The following is a 27,900-nucleotide window of genomic DNA, read 5'->3' on the forward strand; positions in this document are numbered from 1 at the left end:
TTGAAGAATCCTTGCATTCCTGGGATAAACCCCCTACTGGGGGTTTATCCCAGGATAATTGATCATGGAGTATGATCCTTGATCATTGTGTATGATCCTTTTAATGTGCTGTTTGCTAGTATTTTGTTGAGGATTTTTGCATCTATGTTCATCAGTGATATTGGCCTGTAGTTTCCTTTCTTTGTGACATCTTTGTCTGGTTTTGGTATCAGGGTGATGGTGGCCTCGTAGAATGAGTTTGGGAGTATTCCTCCCTCTGCTATATTTTGGAAGAGTTTGAGAAGGATAGGTGTTAGCTCTTCTCTAAATGTTTGATAGAATTTGTGAAGCCATCTGGTCCTGGGCTTTTATTTGTTGGAAGATTTTTAATCACAGTCTTAATTTCAGTGCTTGTGATTGGTCTGTTTATATTTTGTTTCTTCCTGGTTCAGTCTCAGAAGGCCCTGCTTTTCTAAGAATTTTTCCATTTCTTCCACGTTGTCCATTTTATTGGCATAGAGTTGCTTGTAGTAATCTCTCATGATCCTTTGTGTTTCTGCAGTGTCAGTTGTTACTCTTCCCTTTTCATTTCTAATTCTACTGATTTGAGTCTTCTCCCTTTTTTTCTTGTTGAGTCTGGCTAATGGTTTATCAATTTCATTTATCTTCTCAAAGAACCAGCTTTTAGTTTTATTGATCTTTGCTATTGTTTTCCTTCATTTCTTTTTCATTTATTTCTGATCTGATCTTTATAATTTCTTTCCTTCTGCTAACTTTGGGGGTTTTTTGTTCTTCTTTCTCTAATTGCTTTAGGTGTAAGGTTAGGTTGTTTATTTGAGATGTTTGTTTCTTGAGGTAGGATTGTATTGCTATAAACTTCCCTCTTAGAACTGCTTTTGCTGCATCCCATAGGTTTTGGGTCATTGTGTTTTCATTGTCATTTGTTTCTAGGTATTTTTTGATTTCCTCTTTGAGTTCTTCAGTGATCTCTTGGTTATTTAGTAGTGTATTGTTTAGCCTCCGTGTGTTTGTATTTTTAACAGATTTTTTCCTGTAATTGATATCTAGTCTCATAGCATTGTGGTCAGAAAAGATACTTGATACGACTTCAACTTTATTACATTTACCAAGGCTTGATTTGTGACCCAAGATATGATCTATCCTGGAGAATGTTCCATGAGCACTTGAGAAGAAAGTATAATCTGCTGTTTTTGGATGGAATGTCCTATAAATATCAGTTAAGTCCATCTTGTTTAATGTATCATTTAAAGCTTGTGTTTCCTTATTTATTTTCATTTTGGATGATCTGTCCATTGGTGAAAGTGGGGTGTTAAAGTCCCCTACTATTATTGTGTTACTGTCAGTTACCCCTTTTATGGCATTTGCCTTATGTATTGAGGTGCTCCTTTGTTGGGTACATAAATATTTACAATTGTTATATCTTTTTCTTGGATTGATCCCTTGATCATTCTGTAGTGTCCTTCTTTGTCTCTTGTAATAGTGTTTAATATAAAGTCTATTTTGTCTGTTATGAGAATTGCTACTCCAGCTTTCTTTTGATTTCCGTTTGCATGGAATATCTTTTTCCATCCCCTTTCAGTCTGTATGTATCCCTAAGTCTGAAGTGGGTCTCTTGTAGACAACATATGTACACGCCTTGTTTTTGTGTTCATTCAGCCAGTCTATGTCTTTTGGTTGGAGCATTTAATCCATTTACATTTAAGGTAGTTATCGATATGTATGTTCCTATTACCATTTTCTTAATTGTTTTGGGTTTGTTATTGTAAGTCTTTTCCTTCTCTTGTGTTTCCTGCCTAGAGAAGTTCCTTTAGCATTTGTTGTAGAGCTGGTTTGGTGGTGCTGAATTCTCTTAGCTTTTGCTTATCTGTAAAGGTTTTAATTTCTCTGTTGAATCTGAATGAGATCCTTGCTGGGTAGAGTAATCTTGGTTGCAGCTTTTTCCCTTTCATCACTTTAAATATGTCCTGCCACTCCCTTCTGGCTTGCAGAGTTTCTGCTGAAAGATCAGCTGTTAACCTTATGGGAATTCCCTTGTATGTTATTTGTTGTTTTCCCTTGCTGCTTTTAATATTTTTTCTTTGTATTTAATTTTTGGTAGTTTGATTAATATGTGTCTTGGCGTGTTTCTCCTTGAATTTATCCTGTATGGGACTCTGTGTGCTTCCTGGACATGATTGACTATCTCCTTACCCATTTTAGGGAAGTTTTCAACTGTAATCTCTTCAAATATTTTCTCAGTCCCTTTTTTCTCTCTTCTGTTTCTGGGACCCCTATAATTTGAATCTTGGTGTGTTTAATGTTGTCCCAGAGGTCTCTGAGATTGTCCTCAATTCTTTTCATTCTTTTTTCTTTATTCTGCTCTATGGTAGTTATTTCCACTATTTTATCTTCCTGGTCACTTATCTGTTCTTCTGCCTCAGTTATTCTGCTATTGATTCCTTCTAGAGAATTTTTAATTTCATTTATTGTGTTGTTCATCATAGTTTGTTTGCTCTTTGGTTCTTCTAGGTCCTTGTTAAACGTTTCTTGTATTTTCTCCATTCTATTTCCAAGATTTTGGATCATCTTTACTATCATTACTCTGAATTCTGCCTTTTTACTCTTCATTTGTTTGGTCTGATGGGTTTTTACCTTGCTCCTTCATCTGCTGTGTGTTTCTCTGTCTTCTCATTTTGCTTAACTTACTGTGTTTGGGGTCTCCGTGTCGCAGGCTGCAGGTTCGTAGTTCCTGTTGTTTTTAGTGTCTGCTCCCAGTGTGTAAGGTTGGTTCAGTGGGTTGTGTAGGCTTCCTGGTGGAGGGGACTGGTGCCTGTGTTCTGGTGGATGAGGCTGGATCTTGTCTTTCTGGTGGGCTGGAGCACGTCCGGTGGTGTGTTTTGGGGTGTCTGTGACCTTATTATGATTTTAGGCAGCCTCGCTGCTAATGGGTGGGTTTGTGTTCCTATCTTGCTAGTTGTTTGGCATAGGGTGTCCAGCACTGTAGCTTGCTGGTCATTGAGTGGAGCTGGGTCTTAGCATTGAGATGGAGATCTCTCGGAGAGCTTTTGCTGTTTGATATTACGTGGGGCTGGGCGGTCTCTGGTGGACCAATGCCCTGAACTTGGTTCTCCCACCTCAGAGGCTGAGGCCTGACACCCGGCCAGAGCACCAAGACCCTGTCAGCCACATGGCTCAGAAGAAAAGGGAGAAAAAGAAAGAAAGAAAGAGAGAGAGAGAGAGAGAGTGAGGGAGGGAGGGAGGGAGGGAGGGAGGGAGGGAGGGAGGAAGAAAATAAAGTTGTTAAAATAGAAAAAAATTATTAAAAATAGAAAAGTAATAAATAAAAAGAAAGAGAAAGAAGAGAGCAACCAAACCAAAAAAACAAATCCACCAATGATAAAAGTGCTAAAAACTATACTAAAAAAAAAACAAAAACAGAAGCAAAAAACGGACAGTAAGAACCCTAGGACAAATGGCAAAAGCAAAGCTATACAGACAGAATCACACAAAGAAGCATACACATACACACTCACAAAAAGAGAAAAAAGAAAAAAATATATATATGTAAAAAAAATTTAAAAAGGAAGAGAGCAACCAAATCAATAAACAAATCTACCAATGGTAATAAGCTCTAGATACTAAACTAAGATAAACATAAAACCAGAAACAAGTTAGATGCAGAAAGCAAACCCGAAGTCTACAGTTGCTCCCAAAGTCCACCGCCTCAATTTTGGGATGATTCGTTGTCTATTGAGGTATTTCAGAGACGCAGGGTACATCAAGTTGACTGTGGAGAATTAATGCGCTGCTCCTGAGGCTGCTGGGAGAAATTTCCCTTTCTCTTCTTGTTCACACAGCTCCTGGGGTTCAGCTTTGGATTTGGCCCCACCTCTGCATGTAGATCGCCTGAGGGCGTCTTTTGGGAAGTCTGAGGTCTTCTGCCAGTGTTCAGTAGGTGTTCTGTAGGAGTTGTTCCACGTGTAGATGTAGTTTTGATGTATTTGTGGGGAGGAAGGTGATCTCCACGTCCTACTCCTCCGCCATCTTGAAGGCACTCCCACAGGTTGCTTTTCAATTAAAGTTTTACCACGTTTTTCAGATTCCAAGGATTTCTCAGACATGCCCTAATTGGTTGAACCTGACAACTTCTTATTTTTTTCCTTTCAAAGGGAAAAAAGTCCTTTAATTTTTAAAGAAGGAACTTAAAATAATTGCCCTACTTAGAAATTAAGAAATACAAAATGAAGTTTGTACTTGAACTGTTAAATGCAGATTCATCCTAAGATATACTTTGGGTCCTCTTAACAGTTTCCTTTTTTTTCTTTATATTCCTCTTGCCTACATATTACCTAGCATATGATAGGTGCTCAGTAAATGTCTGAGTGTGTGGTAACTTCTGAACTTTTTTTATGATAGTGTGCTAATTATGATGTGATAGCTACTCTTTATTGTTTACTTCGGGATATTTCTTATAGCAGCCCTATGAAGTAAATATTATTATCCCCTTTTATAGATAAGGGAACTAAAACTCAGAGAGGTTCAGTGGCTTGCCCAGGAACACAGATAAGTTAAGAGAGAATTCAGACCCTGTTTTTCATGCCTCTGAAGCTTGTTACTTTAACCACTATGCTGTTTGTCTTAGAAGTGTTAATATTTCATTTGGGGAATAGCAGTTCAGTTATGTAGATGAGGACTTTTGAGATTAACACACAGGGTGAAAATGATAAAAATGATTGTAGGGTTTTTTTTAAGGAAAATTTAAGATTCAGTAAAAGCCCAAGAAAATTATTTTTGAAAATAGTGAAGTAGTAGTTCTTCTTTGCATACCTGGTAATTTTTGATTGGATGCCTGATATGAATTTTACCCTGTTGGGTGAAGGATATTTTTGGATTCCTATAAATATTCTTGAGCTTTTTGCTGGGATAAGTTACTTGGAAACAGTTTAATCCTTTCAAGTCTTGCTTGAGCTTTGTCAGGTGGGACCAGAGCAGCATTTGATCTAGGGATCATTTTTTCCCACTCCTGAGGCAAAATTCTTCAACATACGTACTCTACCCAGTGTCCTTAAATTATGAAGTTTCTCACTCTGGCTGATAAGAACAGACCCTATTCCCTGCCCTGTGTAAGCACTCAGGATTGTTCCTTTAAGTCCTTTCAGGTGGTTTTTTGCCCAGCCTCTGGTCATTTGCTCACACATGTGTGTATGCTGAAGATTTGAGGAGGGGTCTCTCTTGGTACAGCTCTCTCTTCTCCAGTATTCTGGCTTGCAAACTCTAGCCACACTGACCTACCTGGACTTGGCGGCTCTCTCGCTTCTACTCAGGGACAGCTCACCAGGTTCTGCCTGTGCTCCTTCTCCTTGTACTTTGGCCTGTAAACTTTCCCCAAGAAGTAACTAGGGCAACGGTAAGGCTCACCTCCTTTCTTTCTGTTATTTCTCAGGAATCGTGTCGTTTATTACTTGATATCCAGTGTCTTGAAAACTGTTGTTTCCTCTAATTTGTCCAGTTTTTTAGCTGTTTCAGGCAGGAAGGCAAGTTTGGTCCCTGTTACATTATGTTGGCCAGAAGTGGAAGTCCATAGTGGGTCATTTAATTCAGTCCCATTTTGTCATTTTCCATTTCAGTTCATCAATTCAACAAAAATTATTAAATTATCTATTTGGTACTTGGCATTTAGTTAGGCACTGGAGAAGCTATGGAACTGTCCTTGTGTTTCATCACAGTCTTAAAATATTGGGGCACTTGAGCACAGGATTACAAAAATAGGTAGGGTCTGATCACTAGAGCGGTGTTTCTCAAAGTGTAGTAAGTAGGCAGAGTACTTTCAGCAGTCCCTTGGGGGTGCTTGTTGAAGATGCAGATTCATGGTTCTTGTGCTAGACCTAATGAATCAGAATCTCTGAGCGTGACTGTCTAGGTGATTCTTACGTACTGCAATCTGTCTTCATGCCCCATTTCTGAAGGAAAGGTGGGGAGAGGGAACAATTGATAAAGTAATACTGATACTATTTAATGATTTATAATTTATGAAGTATTTTCATAAACCTCTTCACACTAATTCTCATATTTAATAGCTCTATTTAGATCTAATTACCATGTTATATACAAGAAGCTGATGCCTGGCTAGGTTAAATAGCTTGCCAAAGGTTTACATAGGAGTGGAAGAACTGATTCTAAAAGTCTTGTCTTCCTCAAGCCATTCTGCTGTACACTGCTGCTACCGACAGTGGTATCTTCTCTTATGAAGATGTACGGGTGTCAAGAGTTACTATTCTTTCATGCAGCTTGCTTTTTTAAAGAGTTAACAGGTTATGTTGCTTTATTGATTAGGATTAAAATTGGCTCTGAATAATAGAAAATGCAAAATAACAGTGGATTAAATAAGGCGCAAGTTTATTATTCACATAACAGTACAGGGCTTGTATGACACTCCACAGTGTCAGGAAATGAGGATCCTCCTATTTTGTTCCTCTGCCATGCACGGCCGTGGTCTCATAGTCCAAGATAGAACCGATATTCTAGACAGCCTGGTGGAGGAAAGGATGAAGAAGTAGACAAAAGATTCACACCTGCTGTCCCCTAAGGAAGTTTCTGGTAAGTTGCCACATGACACCTCCTCCTGTAGTCAGAACTTAGAGCTGTGGTCATCTTAACTGTATGGACAGCTGGCATATGTAGTCTGAATTCCACGAGATCATGTGTCCAGCTAAAAATCAGGGGTTCTATTACCATATAAGAAAGAAAATGGTTATTGGAGAACAAGAGAACAAGTCTCTTCTGAATCTGGAGACTGCTAAGAAATGAAGGCTTATTCCTGAGGGCCCTGGTTGGAACTCAAAAGGCATTTCTAATAACAATAGCAACAAACAAAAAAACTTATTTAGTACATAATTACTATATGTCAGTACTTAGAATGGTGATTGGCAGATACCCCCAAATATTTATTGAATGAATGAATCAAGGTCAGGTATTCTGGTAAGTATCTGATTTTGCATTATGTCATTTAATCTTTCTGATGACCCTATAAAGTAGTTATTACTATTTTTAAGTATACTTCCAAGTTGCAAAACAAGGATTTGATTCTAAATCCATCTGATTCCAGATAATGTCTTTTTTAAAGTAGTAGTCATTGGTGTTGTTCACCAGATATACTAAGATTGCATATCCCTGGCCTCTTTGAAGTTGTGTGTCATGTGACTGGTTTTGGCCAGTGAAATGTGAGCAGAAATGACCTATGTCATGGACAGGAGCTTTAGGAGCCAGTGTATGATTCATTGTTATCTTTCTCTTTGCTACAGTGTTGCAGGTATCTGCTGCTCTGTCAGCTTAGGTCCTACTGTGAGAAAGATGGGCCCTACTGTGAGAAAGATGGGCAGTGTGAGGTAGAGTGGGAAGACAGGTAGAAAGAGGATGCATAGGTAGTGTGAGTGAGAAATAAAACCTTTGCTTTGGGGGGTTGTTAATTTCTACAGCATACTCTAGCCTACACCTGACTGATATAGAAATAATTTTTATAATTGTGGTTATGTTTAATTGAATTATATGTCACATACAGTGACATATTGTAGATTGCTTAGGCTTTTGAGGAAGAACCTTCTAACAGATGTTCTAACATTTTTTTTCCTATGACAAAATTTTTTTTCCAAAGCACCAGATTATAAATACATATTTCCAACTCTTTTCTCCTTCAATAAACAAAAGGTTCATTTTATTGTGTAACAGACATAGTTTTCATAGAGGCTATGCCTTGTTTGCATAACATGATTTAAGGTAGAATTTATCTAGACAAATATAGTGAAGTTTTTGTTTTCAGTTTAGTTGTTGAAGGAGTCTAAGAAGTTATAGTTTAAAATGAGGCCTGAGAAAATTAAAATTCATTCATGTTTAGGATTTGTTCCCTGCCTACCATGTGCTGGACACTATTCAGGGCTCTGTTTAGAGATGATTAAGGCATCACCATTGGAAGATCTAGCCAATTAAGCTCAAGTACCTGCTCATTTGGAATCTAGGGTGCTTTTCACCTAAAAAATGACAACATGGCATCTGAGAAATAAATTAGAGTGTTTCTTGAACTCAGATTTAGAAATACAGTTTGGATATTGGAACTGTTATGGGCGTAAGTGAACCTTGTTTGTGAATAAATAGAAGAGAGTGACTGTGAAGATAGCAAGGCAGGTGTGAGAGTTGCAGTGACCTAGGGTAGGTGTGCCAATGGGAGGTACCACTTTCTGGTATACTTGGTGATTTTCATAGGATTTATTAGTTTGGGAGATTTTTAAACGTATTGGAGAAATGTCCTAGGACTGTGTTTTATAGAAAGAACAATAACCAGAGGGGCCTTGATTGGTAATCAAGGCATAAAGAACTTATTCCTCTGTTGCATGGGAGGTCTTTTGAATAAATATATTTTGCTTATGGCTACTAATCAAGGTGATCAAGTGAACTCCAATAGCTAGGTTTAAAAGGACTAGATAATTTCACGATTATTAATCTTATTTGGGTATATGTGGTAAAAGAAGGGGAATCACATCTCATGCTCTGATGCATGAGATGATATTTTTAGATTCTAAAGAAAGAACAGATTCCCCAGGTATATATAATTACTTTTTTTTCCCTCTTTGGGTGTTATGCTCTTATAATTGTATTTATTATTATTGTTACTGTTAACACTTTGCATTTCTGTGAAACATCAAAAGCAAAATACTGAATTTTACAGTTTGGTAGTGGGTATGTAGCAGGGCCACTTTCATTAGCATAATATGTCCTACAAGTTTGTTGAAATAATTTATGAGGCTCTTTAGCTACCAGGAGTAAGTGAGGAGGCAGCTAATAGCCTACTTAACAATTTTGCACATTTTTCATATTTTATGATGCATAAATCAGCAATTTGGGCCAATATATAGAGTGCTGACACTTTCTGAGGGGTCTTAAAAGCAGGAAAAAACTCAAGTACATAATTTGTCACATCTGACAAGTAACACTATTTTAGCCTTTCATGTAGGTATAAGTTACTTTAAGGTAAGTACATTTGAAATACTTTTCTATATTTTCATATATTTCTTTTAACCTTTTTCCTAATTAATTTTAGATTAGTCCTATAGGACATACAGTCTTGCACAAATACATGAATATAAAATAGGAGAAGTCTCTCTGATCATTTAACCAGTGTATAAGCTGTGCCTGAAAAGCTGTGCCTGTATAAGCTGTGATAGGCAGGCTCTGTATCTCAGCGTGTGCTACTGTGTTGATGGCAAAATACTACAATAGCAAGAGCTCAGGTTGATGTAAATCTTTCCCCAGTTTTATTGAGGTATAATTGATGTTTGACATTGTATAAGTTTAGAACGTACAACATAATGATTTGATAAATGTATATATTGCAAAATGATTGCCACAGTAAGTTTAGTTAACCATCCATCACCTCACGTAGTTACAAATTTTTTTCCCTTGTGATAACTTTTAAAATCTACTGTCAGCAACTTCCAAATATACAATACAATTTTGTTAGCTATAGTCATGATGTTGTACATTACATCTCCAGAACTTATTTAGCATATAACTGGAAGTTTGTACCTTTTGACCACCTCCACCCATTTTGCCCACCCCCGCCTCTGTTTTCCACCAATCTGTCCTGTTGCTATGAATTTGTTTTTTCTTTAATTCCACATATGAATGAGATCATCCAGTATTTGTCTTTCTCTGACTTATTTCACTTAGCATAATGCCCTCAGGGTTCATACATGTTGTCACAAATGGCAGGATTTCCTTGTTTTTTTTTAAATGGCCCAATAATATTCCATTGTGTGTTTGTGTGTGTGTATACATACCATATTTTCTTTATCCATTCATCTGTTGATGGACACTTAGATTATTTCCCTGTCTTGGCTATTGTAAATAATGCTGCGGTGAACATGGGGGTACAGGTATCTCTTTGAAATAGTGATTTTATTTCCTTCTGATGTATACCCAGAAGTGGAATTGCTGGGCCATATGGTAGTTCTACTTTTAACTCTTTTTTAGGAAACTCAATACTGTTTTCCGTGGTGGCTGTACCAGTTTACATTCCACCAGCAGTGCACAAGGGTTCCCTTTTCTCTACATCCTTACCAGCACTTGTTACCTCTTGTCTTTTTTTTTTTTTTTTCCACACACACACACACTGTATTTTATTTTTACAAGAGATAAATAGACTGACACCAAGCATTGTACATGGATGACCACAACAAAAGCAACAATGATTGCAATTACCAAACATGAAACACACTCATACTATGTCATAATATTGACATTCAGTCCAGTAATCCTCCACTGTAACAGCTCCTTTACTTTGCAGTGAAAATTGAGTTGTATATTCTTTGCCTCTGAGTCCTTGTGGGATTTTTTTTTTTTTTAAATTCAGACAGAAAGTCACAAAAATTATACTCATCCTCATCAGTTCACTCAGTCCCATGTGGTTAATTTTTTTTTTCCATCTTGATCTTTTGTTAGCACTTTTATGAGTTCATCAGTTTTTCATTAGAGTTCTGAAAATGCTTATTCATTCAGTTCAGCAGTACAGTCAGTTACCAGAAACCTGTACTTGTCAGAGTCTTTTCCATGAATTTCTTGAAGATGAAACCCTTTTATAGGAACATATTTGCAAAATCATCAGAGTACACCCAGAACTGTCTGTAAATGACAAAAGACTTAAAAATGACCACGGTTAAAGATTTGATGAAAGTTCATAATAATGCAGTTGACAAGAAAATTAGTTATTTCTGAGATATACATTTTAAAGTAATAACTAGGATTATTATTATTACATTATACCAGAACATATAAGATTTTTAGAAATTTCATGTAATGTCTGAAACATTTATATTAACATATTTCCATACAAATAACCCAATGAAAGTTTAGTATTAGTTGTTTTGTTTGTTTTTTTATACTGCAGGTTCTTATTAGGCATCAGTTTTATATACATCAGTGTATACATGTCAATCCCAATCGCCCAATTCAGCACACCACCATCCCCACCTCACCGCAGTTTTGCCCCCTTGGTATCCATATGTCCATTCTCTACATCTGTGTCTCAACTTCTGCCCTGCAAACTGGCTCATCTGTACCATTTTTCTAGGTTCCGCACACATGCATTAATATACGATATTTGTTTTTCTCTTTCTGACTTACTTCACTCTGTATGAAAGTCCCTAGATCCATCCACGTCTCAACAAATGACTCAATTTCGTTCCTTTTTATGGCTGAGTAATATTCCATTGTATATATGTACCACAACTTCTTTATCCATTCGTCTGTCGATGGGCATTTAGGTTGCTTCCATGACCTGGCTATTGTAAATAGTGCTGCAATGAACATTCGGGTGCATGTGTCTTTTTGAATTACGGTTTTCTCTGGGTATATGCCCAGTAGTGGGATTGCTGGGTCATATGGTAATTCTATTTTTAGTTTTTTAAGGAACCTCCATATTGTTCTCCATAGTGGCTGTATCAATTTACATTCCCACCAACAGTGCAAGAGGGTTCCCTTTTCTCCACACCCTCTCCAGCATTTGTTGTTTGTAGATTTTCTGATGATGCCCATTCTAACAGGAGTGAGGTGATACCTCATTGTAGTTTTGATTTACATTTCTCTAATAATTAGTGATGTTGAGCATCTTTTCATGTGCTTCGTGGCCGTCTGTATGTCTTCTTTGGAGAAATGTCTATTTAGGTCTTCTGCCCATTTTTGGATTGGGGTGTTTGTTTCTTTGATATTGAGCTGCATGAGCTGTTTATATATTTTGGAGATTAATCCTTTGTCCGTTGATTCATTTGCAAATATTTTCTCCCATTCTGAGGGTTGTCTTTTCGTCTTGTTTATGGTTTCCTTTGCTGTGCAAAAGCTTTGAAGTTTCATTAGGTCCCACTTGTTTATTTTTGTTTTTATTTCCATTACTCTAGGAGGTGGATCAAAAAAGATCTTGCTGTGATTTATGTCAAAGAGTGTTCTTCCTATGTTTTCCTCTAAGAGTTTTATAGTGTCCAGTCTTATATTTAGGTCTCTAATCCATTTTGAGTTTATTTTCGTGTATGGTGTTAGGGAGTATTCTAATTTCATTCTTTTACATGTAACTGTCCAGTTTTCCCAGCACCACTTATTGAAGAGACTGTCTTTTCTCCATTGTATATCTTTGCCTCCTTTGTCATAGATTAGTTGACCATAGGTGCGTGGGTTAATCTCTGGGCTTTCTATCTTGTTCCATTGATCTATGTTTCTGTTTTTGTGCCAGTACCATATTGTCTTGATTACTGTAGCTTTGTAGTATAGTCTGAAGTCAGGGAGTCTGATTCCTCCAGCTCCATTTTTTTGCCTCAAGACTGCTTTGGCTATTCGGGGTCTTTTGTGTCTCCATACAAATTTTAAGATGATTTGTTCTAGCTCCGTAAAAAATGCCATTGGTAATTTGATAGGGATTGCATTGAATCTGTAGATTGCTTTGGGTAGTATATTCATTTTCACAATGTTGATTCTTCCAATCCAAGAACATGGTATATCTCTCCATCTGTTGGTATCATCTTTAATTTCTTTCATCAGTGTCTTATAGTTTTCTGCATACAGGTCTTTTGTCTCCCTAGGTAGGTTTATTCCTAGGTATTTTATTCTTTTTGTTGCAATGGTAAATGGGAGTGTTTCCATAATTTCTCTTTCAGATTTTTCATCATTAGTGTATAGGAATGCAAGAGATTTCTGTGCATTAATTTTGTATCCTGCAACTTTACCATATTCATTAATTAGCTCTAGCAGTTTTCTGGTGGCAGTTTTAGGATTCTCTATGTATAGTATCATGTCATCCGCAAACAGTGACAGTTTTACTTCTTCTTTTCCAATTTGTATTCCTTTTATTTCTTTTTCTTCTCTGATTGCCGTGGCTAGGACTTCCAGAACTATGTTGAATAATAGTGGTGAGAGTGGACATCCTTGTCTCGTTCCTGATCTTAGAGGAAATGCTTTCAGTTTTTCACCATTGAGAATGATGTTTGCTGTGGGTTTGTCATATATGGCCTTTATTATGTTGAGGTAGGTTCCCTCTATGCCTACTTTCTGGAGAGTTTTTATCAGAAATGGGTGTTGAATTTTGTCAAAAGCTTTTTCTGCATCTATTGAGATGATCATATGGTTTTTATTCTTCAATTTGTTAATATGGTGTATCACATTGATTGATTTGCGTATATTGAAGAATCCTTGCATCCCTGGGATAAATCCCACTTGATCGTGGTGTATGATCCTTTTAATGTGTTGTTGGATTCTGTTTGCTAGTATTTTGTTGAGGATTTTTGCATCTATATTCATCAGTGATATTGGTCTGTAATTTTCTTTTTTTGTCTGGTTTTGGTATCAGGGTGATGGTGGCCTCATAGAATGAGTTTGGGAGTGTTCCTTCCTCTGCAGTTTTCTGGAAGAGTTTGAGAAGGATGGGTGTTAGCTCTTCTCTAAATGTTTGATAGAATTCACCTGTGAAGCCATCTGGTCCTGGACTTTGGTTTGTTGGAAGATTTTTAATCACAGTTTCAATTTCATGACTTGTGATTGGTCTGTTCATATTTTCTGTTTCTTCCTGGTTCAGTCTTGGAAGGTTATACCTTTCTAAAAATTTGTCCATTTCTTCCAGGTTGTCCATTTTATTGGCATAAAGTTGCTTGTAGTAGTCTCTTAGGATGCTTTGTATTTCTGCGGTGTCTGTTGTAACTTCTCCTTTTTCATTTCTGATTTTATTGATTTGAGTCCTCTCCCTCTTTTTCTTGATGAGTCTGGCTAATGGCTTATCAATTTTGTTTATCTTCTCAAAGAACCAACTTTTAGTTTTATTGATCTTTGCTATTGTTTTCTTTGTTTCTATTTCATTTATTTCTGCTCTGATCTTTATGATTTCTTTCCTTCTGCTAACTTTGGGTTTTGTTTGTTCTTCTTTCTCTAGTTTCTTTAGGTGTAAGTTTAGATTGTTTACTTGAGATTTTTCTTGTTTCTTTAGGTAGGCTTGTATAGCTATAAACTTCCCTCTTAGAACCGCTTTTGCTGCATCCCATAGGTTTTGGGTCGTCGTGTTTTCATTGTCATTTGTCTCTAGGTATTTTTTTATTTCCTCTTTGATTTCTTCAGTGATCTCTTGGTTATTTAGTAACGTATTGTTTAGCCTCCATGTGTTTGTCCTTTTTACGTTTTTTTCCCTGTAATTCATTTCTAATCTCATAGCGTTGTGGTCAGAAAAGATGCTTGATATGATTTCAATTTTCTTAAATTTACTGAGGCTTGATTTGTGACCCAAGATGTGATCTATCCTGGAGAATGTTCCGTGCGCACTTGAGAAGAACGTGTAATCTGCTGGTTTGGGATGGAATGTCCTATATATATCAATTAAATCTATCTGGTCTATTGTGTCATTTAAAGCTTCTGTTTCCTTATTTATTTTCATTTTGGATGATCTGTCCATTGGTGTAAGTGAGGTGTTAAAGTCCCCCACTATTATTGTGTTACTGTCGATTTCCTCTTTTATAGCTGTTAGCAGTTGCCTTATGTATTGAGGTGCTCCTATGTTGGGTGCATATATATTTATAATTGTTATATCTTCTTCTTGGATTGATCCCTGGATCATTATGTAGTGTCCTTCCTTGTCTCTTGTAACATTCTTTATTTTAAAGTCTATTTTATCTGATATGAGTATAGCTACTCCAGCTTTCTTTTGATTTCCATTTGCATGGAATATCTTTTTCCATCCCCTCACTTTCAGTCTGTATGTGTCCCTAGGTCTGAAGTGGGTCTCTTGTAGACAGCATATATATGGGTCTTGTTTTTGTATCCATTCAGCCAGTCTATGTCTTTTGGTTGGGGCATTTAATCCATTCACGTTTAAGGTAATTATTGATATGTATGTTCCTATGACCATTTTCTTAATTGTTTTGGGTTTGTTTTTGTAGGTCCTTTTCTTCTCTTGTGTTTCCCACTTAGAGAAGTTCCTTTAGCATTTGTTGTAGAGCTGGTTTGGTGGTGCTGAATTCTCTTAGCTTTTGCTTGTCTGTAAAGCTTTTGATTTCTCCATCAAATCTAAATGAGATCCTTGCCGGGTAGAGTAATCTTGGTTGTACGTTCTTCCCTTTCATCACTTTAAGTATATCATGCCACTCCCTTCTGGCTTGCAGAGTTTCTGCTGAGAAATCAGCTGTTAACCTTATGGGAGTTCCCTTGTATGTTATTTGTCGTTTTTCCCTTGCTGCTTTCAATAATTTTTCTTTGTCTTTAATTTTTGCCACTTTGATTACTATGTGTCTCAGCGTGTTTCTCCTTGGGTTTATTCTGTATGGGACTCTCTGTGCTTCCTGGACTTGGGTGGCTATTTCCTTTCCCATGTTAGGGAAGTTTTCGACTATAATCTCTTCAAATATTTTCTCTGGTCCTTTCTCTCTCCCTTCTCCTTCTGGGACCCCTATAATGCGAATGTTGTTGCGTTTAATGTTGTCCCAGAGGTCTCTTAGGCTGTCTTCATTTCTTTTCATTCTTTTTTCTTTAGTCTGTTCTGCAGCAGTGAATTCCACCATTCTGTCTTCCAGGTCACTTATCCGTTCTTCTGCCTCAGTTATTCTGCTATTGATTCCTTCTAGTGTAGTTTTCATTTCAGTTATTGTATTGGTCATCTCTGTTTATTTGTTCTTTAATTCTTCTAGGTCTTTGTTAATCATTTCTTGCATGTTCTCAATCTTTGCCTCCATTCTTATTCCGAGGTCCTGGATCATCTTCACTATCATTATTCTGAATTCTTTTTCTGGAAGGTTGCCTATCTCCACTTCATTTAGTTGTTTTTCTGGGCTTTTTTCTTGTTCCTTCATCTGGTACATAGCCCTCTGCCTTTTCATCTTCTCTATCTTTCTGTAACTGTGGTTTTTGGTCCACAGGCTGCAGGATTATAGTTTTTCTTGCTTCTGTTGTCTGCCCTCTGGCGGTTGAGGCTGTCTAAGAGGCTTGATGGGAGGCTCTGGTGGTGGGTAGAGCTGACTGTTGCTGTGGCGGTCAGAGCTCAGTAAAACCTTAATCCACTTGACTGTTGATGGGTGGGGCTGGGTTCCCTCCCTGTTGCTGTGGCGGTCAGAGCTCAGTAAAACCTTAATCCACTTGACTGTTGATGGGTGGGGCTGGGTTCCCTCCCTGTTGGTTGTTTTGCCTGAGGCAACCCAACACTGGAGCCTACCGGTGCTCTTTGGTGGGATTAATGGCAGACTCTGGGAGGGCTCACGCCAAGGAGAACTTCCCAGAACCTCTGCTGCCAGTGTCCTTATCCCCACGGTGAAACAGAGCCACCACTCACCTCTGCAGGAGACCCCCCAACACCAGCAGGTAGGTCTGGTTCAGTCTCCCCCAGGGTCACTGCTCCTTCCCCTGGGTCCCGATGCACACATTACTTTGTGTGTGCCCTCCAAGAGTGGGGTCTCTGTTTCCCCCAGTCCTGTCAAAGTCCTGCAATCAATTCCCACTAGGCTTCAAAGTCTGATTCTCTAGGAATTCCTCCTCCCGTTGCCGGACCCCCAGGTTGGGAAGCCTGACGTGGGGCTCAGAACCTTCACTCCAGTGGGTGGACTTCTGTGGTATAAGTGTTCGCCAGTCTGTGAGTCACCCACCCAGCAGTTATGGGATTTGATTTTACTCTGATTGCGCCCCTCCTACCGTCTCACTGTGGCTTCTCCTCTGTCCTTGGACGTGGGGTATCCTCCTTGGTGAAGTCCAGGGTCTTCCTGTCAATGATTGTCCAGCAGCCAGTTGTGATTCTGGTGCTCTCGCAAGAGGGAGTGAGAGCACGTCCTTCTACTCCGCCATCTTGGTTAATCTCTCTCTTGTCTTTTTGATAATAGCCACTCTGACGAACGTGAGATGATATCTCATTGTGGTTTAGATTTGTATTTCTCTGATGATTAGTGATGTTGAGCACCACTTCATGTACCTGTTGGCCATTTGAACATGTTCTTTAGAAATATGTCTTTTTAGGTCCTTTGCCCATTTTTAAATTGGATTATTTGGTTTTTGCTGTTGATTTGTATGAGTTCCTTATATTTTTTGAATATTAACCCCATATAAGATAGGTGGTTTGCAAATTTTTATCCGTTCCATAGCTTGTCTTTTCATTTTGTTGATCATTTCGTTTGATGTGCAGAAGCTTGTTGGTTTGATGTAGTCTGCTTGTTTATTTTTGCTTTTGTTGCTTGTGCTTTAGGTGTTATATCCAAAAAAAAAATCATTACTGAGACCATTGTCAGGGAGCTTTTTCCCTTTGTTTTCTTCTAGAAGTTTTATGGTATCAGGTCTTACATTTAAGTCTTCAATTCATTTTGAGTTAAATTTGTGAGTGATGTAAGATAGGGATCTAGTTTCATTCTTTTGCATGTGAATATCCAATTTTCCCAGTACCATTTATTGAAGAGACTGTCTCTTCTTCATTGAATATTCTTGGCTCCCTTGTCAAATATTAGTTGTTTTGTATATACATGGGTTTATTTCTGGGTTCTCTGTTCTGTTCCATTGGTTTATGTGTCTGTTCTTTTGCCAGTACCATAATACTGTTTTGATGACTTAAATCTTAAGCAACATTTAGGTTAGCAACTAGAAAGAAGAGAAGATATGAACGTGGTATATGTTCTGACACCTTAAAATAATCTTTTTCTTTGAAGACTTTGTCGTTAAAAATAACTTTTTTTGAGTTTTTTATATTGTGCTAATGTGAACATTCCAGTAAAATGCTAAATTATCACCCATTAAATATATTTCCCAAGAGCCAGAAATAAGTAATTTTTTTCTCAGCTTCTTGGATTATATTAGGCATTATGATGTTTGGAATTTCTCGGAAGAGTTAGGATATTTCATGTAGCATCCTTTGTAGTAAGCTGAATGCTTTTTTTACCCTTGCTTCTACTTAGTCAACAAAAAAGCCTTATGTAAAACTTTTTGATTATGCTTGGATTTCTATATAATAAAGGTAGACGGAATATATGGTAAACCCACATGTACATATCAGCAGCTTCAACAATTATCAACTCATGGCCAATCTGGCTTCGTTGCTACCCTATCCATGTCCATCATGTTATTTTGAAGCAAATCACAGCCATCGTACCATTTCATCAGCTCTTTCAGTTGGTATCTCTAAAAGATAAGAACTTAAAAAAACAATCGTAATACCATTTTCACCCTAAAAAAATAATGGTTCCTTAATATCATCAAATAGTCAGTGCTCAAATTTCTAATAGTCTCATAAGTTTCATAATTCTTTTAAACAGGACCATACGTGGATGATTGATTAGTATTTCTTTTATTCTTTAAGGTTTCTTCTATGTGATCCACCTCTCTTCCTTCCTTGCAGTTTATTCGCTGAAGAAACCGAGTTCTGAAGAATTTCTGACAGTATGATTTTGCTGACTGCATCTCTGTGGTGCAGTTAATGTGATCCTTTGTCCTCTGTATTTCTTGTGAATTGATAACTGAATCTAGAGGCTTGATCAAGTTCAGGTTGAGCTTTTTGTTTTTGTTTTTGGGGTTTTTTGGCCAGACTACTTAGTAGGTGGTTTAGTCTTCTTCCCATTGGAAGTGTGTAATGCCTATTTATCTCTCTGGGGAGTTGCCGCTATTGAAGCACAATGCCTAGAGCCATTAATTAATTAGGAGTTGCAAAAATGTTGATATTCTAATTTTATCATTTTTCTTCATTTATTATCTGGAATATAAAATATTTTATATTCTTTACAAAAGTAAAGAAAGATTTCCTCATATCCACTAGAGTTTACCTGGAGGTCAGTTTGTATAGGAGAGGTAGGATAAATGCTTGATTCTTTGCCTTCATTTACTAAAAAAAAAATGAGTTTGCTCTCCAGAATCTTCTGGTGTTGGAGAGTGACTTTTTTTTAAGACTGGAAGCTTTTAAGATCTTTATTCTTTAAATTTAGAAATTTTATCAGGGTGTGTCTAATTGTTGATTCCCTCCTCCCCCCCCATCAAAGCCTGGAACTCGAACCTTTCCATCTTCTGTCTCGTATCTCTGCAGTTGTGGAATAGTTGTTCTGCTATCTGTTTAATCATTGCCTTTGCTCTGTTTCTCCCCTTCCACTTTAGCTCCTGTTAACATTTGTTCTCCTGGGGCTGAGTCTTTGCTCCACATTATCTTGTACACATGATTTCTTCTTCGTAGTTATGCTCTGTGTTTCTGAATATTTCTCCTACGTGATCTTTCAGACCATTAATTTGGTCTCCAGTTCTTCAGTTAAGCTATTGAATTTTTATATGTTTTTAGCTCCAAGTCTCCTTAAGTGTTCTTAATAATAATTATTATTAAGACTTCCTTGGTGGTCCAGTGGTAAAGAATCTGCCTTCCAATGCAGGGGACGCGGGTTCCATCCCTGGTCGGGGAACTAAGATCCCACATGCCGCGAGGCAACTAAGCCCACGTGCCACAACTACTTAGCTCGCGCGCCTCAATGAGAGAGCCCACGTGCCGCAAATTACAGAGCCCACGTGTCCTGGAGCCTGCGCGCCACAACTAGAGAGAGAAAACTCGCATGCCACAACTGGAGAGAAGCCAGCGCACCGCAACTAGAGAGAAACCCCAACAGACCACACCGTAACAAGAAAGATCCTGCGTGCCTCAACAAAGATCCCGTGTGCTGCAACTAAGACCCGACGCAGCCGAAAAAAATAAGGAAAATAAATAAATATTTAAAAAACTAAAATAATAACAATATTATTATTATTGTTATTATTTTTTGGCTCAAGCTGATGTTGATCTCCTCTGGCAGTTTTGTTCTGCTAGGGGCCACCTGTTCTGGGTTTTCTGTTTGTTCTTTATCGCTTTAGCCTATCGGGTATGTTGTCGTTTTCCTTTATCTAACTTATGCCTCTTCTTACTTTTGGGGCTCAAGTCCAACATACCTTAAGTGTTAAGTGTTGGGAGGTGCATGAGTCTCAGCCTTCTAAGTCTTCTGTAGAGGAGTAGAAAGCACTCAGCTAAGTAAATTTCCCAGCTCCACTATGACACCTTAGAGGCTGGGAGACCAGTAGGAATTTCAGAATACACAGGCTGGTCTTCTTGGGGGTGGAGGGGATGACCAATTTCTACGGGTTAGTCTCTCTCCCAAGAACTGGGGCATTCCTGCCTTTGCCCTAGGGCTACTTGCTTAGGCTAGAGCCTCCAGTCTCATCCAGGGGGAAAACTCAGCTCTTTTCATCTGGATCCTGAGACCTCAACCCACCCTTCTGGCCCACTTGGATGCTGATTTTAATAACTGCTCAAGGAAAGGTAATTGGTATTTGGATTGGATTTAGGAAGGGAAGACTGCAGGGATGCAATCAAATTACATTTTTTCTTGAACCTCTTGGAAGTCTTAAATTAGACATTTTCAAACTGAGCATACCGTAAAGATCTTTTAGATGAAATATTGCAACAAATACATGAAAAATAGTAACTGTGGAATTCCCAGATACCTGGTATCCTTCCCACGCGATACCTAGTAACCTTCCCATGCCGTCAAGTCTTTGCTCAAGCCTCACCTCAGTGATGCCCATGCTGACCACCCTCTTTATATTTTAACATTCATGCCCTGTCTTTACACTCCCATTCCCCTTACCCTGCTTTGTTTTTTCCCTAGCTCCTAGCACTTTCTTACATACTAGATAATTTACTTATTTATTATGTTCAGTGATGTGCCTAGAACATATGAAACCCAAAATGGATAATTTTTAACACTTCCTCCCCTAAATGATGAAATTATTTTCATAAAAATTTCATAAATGAAATTATTTATTATGCAGACAGTGAAATTTATTGAGATTCATTATTATAAGCGTGGCAGTAAGATAAATAAGAAAAAGGAAATGCACGCTATAGTATAAGGCAGGAAAAAAAGCACAACTGTTTAGCCAGTTTTTTATATCTAGGTAAATGTCTGAACTTTGCTTCTTTGGTTAGAGGCTGATATTTTATGTAATTGATTTCTCTTTAACTTATAAGTGATTTTAAAAAATAATACTGAAAATCTCCAAACATACAATCTAGGCAGCTAATGATAAAATTGCTGATATGTTTTATTCTCTTTTTTGTTATTTAGTTTGGAAACATTTAACAGTTTTAAAAGAATATTTTAATATTAAAGGTATTATTCAAATTTAGTAACATATTCTGAGTGTGAACTAAAATTTGCATTTGCCAAACAAAAATGTTCCATCCCGTTGCTTGCACTTTCATTGTTTTAAAATTTTAAGCACAAATATAAATGCCAAAAAGAAGGTCCCATAAAATGACAACATTGTAATAACTCACGTTCTGTTTCTTGGTCTTACAGTCCCTGTGCTATCATTGTTTATTTTGAATCTATGGTTTAAATGCAGAAGAGTATCATACCACAGGGTTGAAGTGAAGTGCATCCTAAGAAAGGGTTTGAGACAAGAACTTTGCATTAGGCAAGCTTGAAGTATGTCAAAGCCTTGTGAGCTTCTCTTGAAACAGATGTATGTGGTTAAGTCTGCATGTATGTGGGCCAGCTTTATAACTGGGAGTTTTCCAAATGAATGTCTATGTAGAAAACAACGTTTATTAAAGAATAAATAATAAAAATCTGTTAATTTGAAACTTACGTGTGTATTATTTAAACTCAGCAGTAACTATAGCAATTGTTTAGAACTTAGATCAACAAAAGATTTTTTTCAGGGAGGGGTATTTCATCAGTGACATTGATTAGAATTGCTAGCGCATGATAGTAATAAAAAGCAGCTGCTTTTTAGTCAGTTTGACTATTGTTTATAAATTCTCAGCAAAGCACTCCCTTATTGCCTGTACCAGGGTTGACTGCTCCCACCATTCCACCCTTAGTGTGCCACTAATTATATTTATTGTTTACAGTTTTCTGTACCCTTGCCCTGCATCCCATCCCACATTAGCTCCATGAGGGCAGCTAATGTTTTGTTCAGTGATGTGTCCCATCTAAGAAAATGCTTGGCATCTGTTAGGTGCTCAATAAATATTTGTTGAATGAACAAATGAATCAATGAAGCTCATGGTCAGGGACATTCCCTTCTATGTTTTTTTTTTTTTTTCTTTCCCGAACATTTATAAGAGAGATCAGTACATAGTGAGTACTTTGTTAATATTAAATGACTTAAATGCTTGGTATATGGTCTCTTTTCATGAATTTCCACATGAATTGTAGAATCAGCTTGTTAATTTCTACAAAAGAATTTAGAATTTTTGATTATTACTGCTGTAACAAATTGCCACAAACTTAGTGGCTTACAAAAACCCAAACTTAGCTTGTTTACGCTTTGCACACAGTTCTGGAGGTCAGAAGTCTAAAATAGGTCTTATGAGGCTAAAATCAAGGTGTCAGCAGGGCTGCATTCCTTCTGGAGGCTTTAGGGGAGAATCTGTTTCTTGCCTTTTCCAGCTTCTAGAGGCTGCCTGAATTCCTTGCCTTGTACCACCCTTCCATCTTCAAAGCCAGCAGTCACATTTCCTTCTCTGACTCTGACTCTTCTGCCTCCTTCTTTCCCTTATAGGGACCCTTCGGATTCCATTGGGACCATCTAGATAATCCAGCATACTCTCCTAGTCTCAAGATCCTTAACTTAATCACATCTGCAAAGTCCCCTTTGCCATGTAAGATAAGATATTCATATGTTCCAGGGATAAGGACAGGAACCTTTGGGTGGGGATTATTATTCTGCCTACCTCAGCATCTTAACAGTATTAAATCTTCCTATCCATGAACAAAGTATAACTCTCCTTATATTTACTATGTATTAAATTGCTGTCAGTTTTCAGTGTGCAGATCTTTCACTTCTTTTGTCATATTTATCTCTGAATATTTCATATTTTTCATGCTATTATAAGTTTTGATGTTTCTAAAATTCCAAATCCAGTTGTTCTTTACTAGTTTGTATAAATTTAGTTTTCATTTATTGATCTTGTATCTTGCAGTCTTTCTAAAATTCATTTATTCTAGGGAAATAAATTGGATTTTCTATATAAATGATTATGTTGTCTGTGAATTAAGACAGTTTTTCTTCTACCTTTCCAGTCTGGAGAGGAAAGGCTTTTTATTTCTTTTTCTTGCCTAATTACAGTGGTTAGAACCTCCAGTACAGTGTCGAATAGAAGTGGTGACATTCTTGTCTTGTTCCTTATCTTAGAAAGCTTTCAGTCTTTCACTATTAAATATGATATTACCTATAGTTTTTTCATAGATGCTCTTCATCAGCTTGAAGTTCCTTCAATTCCTGGTTTGCTGATTTTTTTTTTTGTACTCAGGAATGGATGTTGAATTTTGTCAAATGCCTTTTGTATATTCTTTCATCTAGTGAGGTGATCCTATGATTTTTCTCTTTTAGTTTGTTGACATGGTGAATTACATTCAGTTCAAAATACTTCCTGATTTATCTGTTAATTTCTTATTTACCCATGGGTTATTTAGAAGTACATGATTTAGTTTCAAAATGTTTGGGGACTTTTTCAGAGATATTTCTGTTATTGATTTCTAATTTAATTTGTGCTCAGAGAACATACTTTAAAATTTACTAACACTTGTTTTATGGCCCAGAATTTGGTCTCTCTCAGTAAGTGCTCTGTGTACACTTGAGAAGGATATATATTTTGCTGATATTGAGTGGAGTGTTGTATAAATGTCAATCAGGTCATGTTGGTTGATAGTGTTGTTCACGTCTACTATATGCTTGCTGATTTTCTATGTTTATCAATTATTGAGAGAGGGGTGTTGAAATCTGACTATAATTGTGGATTTGTCTATTTTTCCTTACAGCTCTATCAGTTATTGCTTCATGTATTTTTTATGGTTTTTACAAATATTTTGTTTATTTTAATGAAGCTGGTACTGACGATGTCCATTTAAAACCTATATCCCAGGCCAAAAAGTACAAATAAAGTCAAAAAGAGCAGTGTTCTGTTGTATACACTTCTGCATGAATAACTTTAACTGCTAAGGAAAATTAGAACTTTTCTGGGATCTTCTGACAAGGTTTGTCCTTCATCTTAAAATGCTTTCTCTTCAGTGAAACCATCTTTGGAGCTAGTCATTTATTCTCACCACCTTTGTCATCTTGACTCCAACCTGATATTCCTCTTCTTTTGGTCCAGACCCTCAGATTTTAAAAGTAGCTTCAAGTTAAGGAAAGGTCATTTTTCCACAGTTCAGTTCTCTGAAAAACTTCCATCTCCCGCTGAAAGTCATAGTCCAAGAGTGAAGCAGTCACGTGCTAAAACTTCAGGGCCAGCTGGAAAGTCATTATGAACACTTGCATTAGTCACTGTTATTTATCACAAGCGTGCAAATGCACAGTCCTGGAAAAGGCGGCCTCTCTGTGCACATATGTAATTTTTAAAAAGGAGACGACAATATGAAGGGGGCTGAGGTTTGATCACCAAAAATCAGCACAGTGAAAACAAACAATAATGAATAATCGACACTAGAATGCAAATTACCAGATGTTTTAAAAAGATGCCAGTTTTCAATTCTGTTTTGAACATCACATTACAAAAGAACTATTTTTAAAAATAAAGAATTAGGGAAAATAAAAAAAATAAAAATATCTAAACTGTTGAATGACCCCCTGTTTGTTCCTGATAAACTTCAATCACATCTTCTCCCTCTATTCCCAGTTCTTTTGGAGTATGATTATCAGCAATTCTCTGACCTTCAAAGAGAAACCTGGGTGAATTCATGGGAACTTCCTGTCTTTGACAGTGTGATTCTTTGAGTTTCTTGAGATGTGTTGTCATTTTCACTTTGAAGTAAATCTCACTGCTCTCCTGTCCTGTGACTTTGAGTTTAATATATTCTCCTTCCTTCTTATCCCCCAAGTCCTCAGTTGAAAGTTTTGCCTCCTGGTCAGACATGGTGACGGTGGCTTCCCCCGGGGTCTCCGCACAGCAGCGGCCTTGGGTAGGCAGAACCTTGCCTGCTTCATGTATTTTTCAGCTCTTATTGGGCGCGTGAATGTTTAGGATAATTATGTCTCTTGATTAACGCCTTGTCATTATGAAATGACCTTCTTTATACCTTTTGGTAGTCTTGCCTAAAATTAATAGCTATTCCAGCTTTCTTTTGACTAGTATTAGCATGGTATATATTTTTCTCACCCTTTTGTTTTCACCTGTTCATATTTTTATATTTATATATAGTTGTGCCGTGTCTTCTCATCCTGTTGTCAGATTGCCTTTCATTGGGATGTTTAAGCCATTTACATTTTTTTAAAATAAAATAATTTAAATAAAATAAATTTTTAAATAAAATAAATTTATTTTAAAAAATCTCTTTAGAGGGTGAAAAAAAGAGCAGGAAGGGTGTAAAGAATAAATAAGGAAAGAGAAAAGGATTCTTAGTAATTTTTCATGTATTCTCACTGAAAAATAATGAAGAGAAAATGGGTAGCTGAGAAGCAAAATTAATCCTGATTAAGGCCATTTACATTTAATGTGATCATTGAAAGGGTTAGGTGTAAGTCTGTAATCTTGCTATTTGTCTTGTGTTTGTCCCACCTGTTCTTCCCTTTATATTCTGTTCTTCTTTTGGATTCTTTGAGTGTTGTTTTTAATCCCTTACATCAATCTTCTTTTAAAGAAGATATGTAGACAGATAAATAAGTAAATATAAAGAAACAAAATTGGAAAAGGGAATAGGAACTATCTGGTCTGGGTAATGGGGCAGGGAGCTGGTGGCAGTTTTCACTAGGATGGTCAGGAAAGGTGACATTTAAGCATATGACATTTAAGCAAAGACCTGAAAAAGATCAAGGAGTGAGTCATGTAGATCTAGGAGAAGACAATTTCAGATAGAGAAGCCCTGAGTTTTATAATCATGAATGTGCCTTGTAGGTTCAAGGAGCAGCAGAGGCCAGTGCGGCTGGAGCAGAGTGGCCAAAGGGGCGATGAGAGCAGAGAGGTAATGGATTGTGGAACACCTTGCATGAGTCTCTGAATGAGATGGAAAGCTGCTCTAGGGCTTTGAGCTGGAAATGACATGACGTGACTTAGGTTTTAAAAGGATCACTCTGGTTACTGTATTGAGAATAAAATGTGTTGGAAAAGGGGAGCAAGAACAGAAACTAGAAAGCCAGTTAGGAGGTTATTATAATAATCCCACTAGAGATGATGCCAACTCAGACCAGACCTGTGAGAAGTGGTTAGATCCTGCATATTTTGAAGGATTTGCTGATGGATATGTGTATGCAAAAAGTAGAGGATTCAAGAATGATTCCACAGTTTGGCCTAACGAAATGGAAAGATAGAATTATATTCTGAGATGGGAAAACTGTGGGAGTCAAAAGCCTACAACAGCCTGGTCCATGGTAGGTGCTTTGTGTCATGAAAGGCAGTCTTGGGCATGCAGTCTTGCAACCCCCTGTCTTGGCTGTAAGAATGGGCCTTGGGCCTGGAACGCTTACTTAACAAGAAATAGAGTCCTCACAGCCTGTGCTCCTGTGTTCTGCTTAAGCGTCATATGGCACCTGGCCAGCCCCATTGTTGTATCTGTCCCCTGGGGGGAGAAGGAGGAGTCACTGTGCTGTAGCCATGAGGGGCGAGTGCAGGCCAGCTGCCCTGCATGGCTGCCTAGGTGCCCCCTGCGGGCCATGGGGGAACCAGGCCCCAGTACTGATACTGGTCTTGCTCTGTTTCTTCTCTGTGTGAGTCAAGTGCTGTTCCTTCCACTGCTTGACTGTGTTGTTTTCCATGGTGACTCCAGTACCAAGATATAGTGAGCAGAAGTGTTTGGACTTCTACACCTGGTGACAGGCAACAGGTGCCACTTGCTCGACACTTTGTAAATATTCAATGAATGAATGAATGGGAAGGTTTGGACTTCAAGTTAGGGGCTGCTAATTTTGAGATGACTATTAGACCTTGAAGTAGAGATGTTGAGTGGTCAATTAGATGTAAAAGTTTGGGGACTTCCCTGGTGGTCCACTGGCTAAGACTCTGCACTTCCAACTGCTCGAGGAGCTAAGATCCCACATGCCGTGCAGTGCGGCCAAAAAAAAAAAAAAATAAGATGTAAAAGTTTGGAGGGCAGGGAAGAAAAAACAATAAAATTATTTGGAAAGAATTGGCATCTCCATAACGAGTGTTTCTACCCAACAAGAGACATATATAAGAATGTTCATAACAGCATTATTTGCAGTAGATTTAAACTGGAAAACAATATTCATCAACAAAAGAATGAAAAAATAAATTGTGGTATAATCATAGAATGGTATTCTACAGTAATGATAACGAATGAACTGAGGTATATGCAACAACATTGATGAAGCCAGACATAAAAGAATTCTGTATGATTCGATTCATATAAATAAAACTAAACTATGGTGTTAGAAGTCAGGATGGATATTGGAGGAGGGAGCAGATAGTGATTGGGAGATAGCACTAGGGTACCTTCTGGAAGGCTTCTGTTTTTTTATCTGAGTGGTGATTGTGTGTTTACTTTGTCATCACTCATTGAACTGTTCATTTGAGTGTTGGACACTTTTGGGGATATATGTTATATCTCTAAAAAAAAAAAAAGTTAAACTGTTCTGTTAGAATATTGCCTCCCAAAGAATTTGCTTAACAGACTCCAGTTTCAATAGCTATGCTTCATTCCTAGCTATTCTTGAGGTTTTAAGTGGTCATGAAGCATACAAGATAATCTATTTAAACTATAATGGGAAGAGCGTTGTACAAATAACTGAATTCCTAATATTGGGAAAGAGGATGAATAACAACCACTGAAAGAAATAATGCAGGGTTTAGCATACCCACCTTGACATCTAAAATGTTATTCGATTTTTAAGTTTGGAATTTAAAGTGAATTAGAGAAAACTCAGTAGGAAATCTTGAGTTTAAATATATATAGCAGTGAAGCTTCAAACCCCACA

At 37.5% G+C, this 27,900-nt stretch overlaps 1 protein-coding gene and 1 pseudogene across 2 annotated transcripts in view; one reads left to right on the top strand and one right to left on the bottom strand.

Moving 5' to 3' along the window:
• REC114 (REC114 meiotic recombination protein) overlaps positions 1 to 27,900 on the top strand; it is a gene marked incomplete at its 5' end in the record, with an annotated part of 113,253 nt that overhangs the window by 6,372 nt on the left and 78,981 nt on the right. The window lies entirely within an intron of this gene.
• LOC309626334 (small ubiquitin-related modifier 1 pseudogene) lies at positions 11,179 to 27,834 on the bottom strand (annotated as a pseudogene). The gene has a single exon. The product of its transcript is annotated as a small ubiquitin-related modifier 1 pseudogene (transcript).

This window comes from Balaenoptera borealis (assembly GCF_965194805.1).
Source record: "Balaenoptera borealis genome assembly, chromosome: 3".
Taxonomy (NCBI): domain Eukaryota; kingdom Metazoa; phylum Chordata; class Mammalia; order Artiodactyla; family Balaenopteridae; genus Balaenoptera; species Balaenoptera borealis.